General features: G+C 51.6%; 1 pseudogene; it reads left to right on the top strand.

Moving 5' to 3' along the window:
- The first annotated feature begins 1,018 nt into the window (after positions 1–1,018).
- Positions 1,019–2,966, top strand: LOC142433528 (nuclear pore complex protein Nup85 pseudogene; annotated as a pseudogene).
- Positions 2,967–3,313: the final 347 nt, after the last annotated feature.

Below are 3,313 nucleotides of genomic sequence, written 5' to 3'. Positions count from 1 at the left end.
CCAAAGAACCAGAGGTTAACGAGCCAGAGACAGGATCCAGATCCAGCAAAAAGCAATCAAGCTTGACTGCAGGGCCAGCAGACTGGAAACAGACCACACTCCTGAGGAAATCTCCTTTCAGTCACAGCAGGCCTGTAACCTGAGTAGGGGAATTGTCCTCCATCCCAATAGGCTCACACGTGCTCTGCTGCTCACAGCACATCCTTTAAACTGACTCTATTTTATTAGGTCACGTGATGGAGGATTATTAAGCCTCATTTGCCTAACCACTGAGAATCATGGTCTAACCTAGTTAACATAAAGCTTAACAATCAAACCCAGTTGTTAGACGACATGGGACTTTGTTTTCATTTTCAATCAAAGTTTCACAAAAGGAAACAGAAAAATGGAATTGGAAAAAGGGTAATAGAAATTTGACTTGACCTTCACCAGCAAGTGCTTCAAGTCTGCCTCATTTTCAGCAAGCAAAAGAGTTGTTCAGCCTTCCCCCAGTCCTGATGCTGCATTCTTCATGGAACTCAACTTCCCTGATGGTTTGCTCAACATACAGCAGGAAGGATAGTAGCCTTCAATACGGAGTGCAATGGGGTGTAAAGCAAGCCAGATTCCTCACAAGTGCACCAATAGGTAACATAAAGAGAACAATAGGTAACACAAAGAGAAAGGTGTGAAGTGATCAAGATTTTTGTCTTGCCTGGATCCGCAATCAAAACTCATGGAAGCAGCAGTCAAGAGATCAAAAGTGTTAGGTAAGTCCAAGACCTCATTAGAATCTTGAAAGGCAAGGATGTTACTTTGAGGACTAAGGTGTGCCTGACCCAAGCCACTGTATTTTCAATGGCTGCATATGCAGGTGAAATCTGGGCAGTGAATAAGGAAGGTCAAAGGAGAACCAATGTATTGGAATTGTGGTGCTGGTGGAGACTATTCAAAGTCCTAAGGACGGCCAAAAGCACAAATAAATTCCCCGGGAATCTTTAGCAGTTCTTGTAGCTCCTGGAATCCGAGGCGCAGTGCAATGGAGGAGCTGGCTGGGGAGCCAGTGGTCACTTTGATTCCAGAGATGAACTCCAAGAAGCAGCAACTGTGTTTTCACTGGGGTCCTGAGGAGGTGTTGACGTGTAAAGCCTCCTTCAACAAAAAAAGCCAAACCCGAGACAGAGCCCACCTACCCCTATGTCTGCATCCCCCGGAAGGACGTGGATGTGCACTCTCCAATCCTGAGGAAGCTCTCCCACGAGTGCACAGCATCTTTGTGGGCCTGCAGAGGCTGGAAGAAGAACGGAGTGGCAGACCCCACAAAGCTCCATGGGTCCCAGTTGGCAAGAACTACCGATCGGTCATAAGAGCAAGAGTGTGCAGGGAGGAGATGCACCAGGCGGCCACTGCGCTACAGATCCCACCAGATCCCACCAGGTCAGCGCCAGGGCTCCATTCTGTTGGCCGTGGAGCTCATCTGGAGCCTCGGTGAGATTCTCTTTGTTGAAGTTGCCCCAGCCAGCCCCCTCCTCCTGCACCTCCTGGACTGGGTCCAGCCGAACATGTGCAAGGCGGACAGTTTGTCAGTGGATGTCCTGGGCACCAAGGACCCAAGGAAATGTGAGAAGTTCTGGAATCTGGTGACCATCTTGGTGCCTCAGGGCCAGCTGCATGGGACCCAGCAGATGCTCTCAAAGTAGGCTGATGCCAACCCTGCCTCAGCTGGCAGGTGTCCTGTGCTGGGGGACCTGATGAGGACGATGCCCATCCTCCACCCCAGGAACCCACAGACACGGACAGAGCTGGGGCTGAAGTGGCAGCACTGGCACGAGGAGTGTGAGCGGTACCTGCAAGACGATGGCACCTTCCCTCCAGCCTGCCCTTGAGTCTCCTCTGTCTGAACCTGCTGGGGACGAAGTTGCTGTCCCAGAGCAGAAGGATTTGCTGGGGACATGGTACCTCCGGCTGGTGACACAGTTCCTGTGCCCCCACCACTGTGAAGCCCACCAAGCTGCATATCTATGTCCAGTCTAGCCTGGACCTGTTTCTGGGAGAGGAGAGCAGCCCAGAACCCCTGGACAACATCTTGATGATGGCCTTTGAATTTGACATCCACCAAATGATCAAGGGGTGCAGCCTTGCCCTGAGCAATTGTTTTGTGGCCCATCCTGACTGACTTGCTGGACACGGCCAACTGCTCCAGGTCCACAGCCTCTATTTTGGGTCCAGCGTGAGAGAGGCCATCCTGCTGGAATACACCTCAGGGCTGCTTGCACATCACAACCTCTGGCATCTGGGGGTGGATTACTTCGACCACTGCCCTGAGCAGGGCCGAGTCTCTTTGGAGTTGCACATCGAACGTGCCCCGCTCAACACCGAGCAGAAGGCCCTCAAGGTGCTGCGGGTCTGTGAACAAGTTACTTGTGCAGGTTACTGAACAAGTCCACAGCATCTGTAAGACATGAACGACGTCCACAACAACTGTCTGGGCTCCACCTGCTCCTGAAGCATGGGAGCCAAAGATGCCTCCTAGGCCACACTGGTGTCCTACTGGTTCCTCAGGGACTACTGTGAGCGGGACTGCTACTCTGACCTGGATCTCATCGACAACTAGGGCCGACCATAATGCTCAGCGACCAACTCGCCTTCCCGGAGAAGTACCGAGAGTGCCACCGATTCTATGGGGAGAGCACATTGTGGCTGGCGCCTCCCTCCTCCTGTCCCTGAGGACCTCGCTGACCACCTCCTGGTCTTTCTGGGTGACCGTCCTGACAGATACCCTGCCCCGATCAAAAGAGAAGCAGGTAATCTTCCCAGCAGAGCAGACCTATGAGCTGATGAGGTGTCTGGAAGACCTGACTAAACGCAGACCCATATGTGCCCAACTTGATGCCATAGAAACCACTAAAGTGGAGATGCTGAGACTGGCTCTTGCCTGAAATCTCGCCTGGGCAATTATCAAAGAAGGCTCTTTGGAAGGGTTCTGAGGCTGGCAAGAACTGCTCTAGCAGTTCCAAAAGAATAAATATTTTATTTTGCAAAGACAACAACAAGCACATACATTTGTCTTGGAAGAAATAGAGCCAGAGTGTTCTTAGAAGCAAAGATAAGGAGACTCCATCTCAGGTACTTTGGGCATCTTCAAAGGAGAGACCAGCCCTCGGAGAAGGACATCATGCTTGGTAAAGTCAAGGGACAGCCAAAAAGAGGAAGGTCCTCCACAAGATGGGTGGACACAGTGGCTGCAACAATGGGCTCAAGCAGAACAGCCAGTTTGAGGATGACACAGGACATGGAAGGGGTTTGGACTCTTGCACGTAGTGCCCCGATGAGT

This window comes from Tenrec ecaudatus, chromosome X (genome assembly GCF_050624435.1).
Source record: "Tenrec ecaudatus isolate mTenEca1 chromosome X, mTenEca1.hap1, whole genome shotgun sequence".
NCBI classification, from domain to species: domain Eukaryota; kingdom Metazoa; phylum Chordata; class Mammalia; order Afrosoricida; family Tenrecidae; genus Tenrec; species Tenrec ecaudatus.
This window is presented reverse-complemented; position numbering and strand designations above follow the sequence as displayed.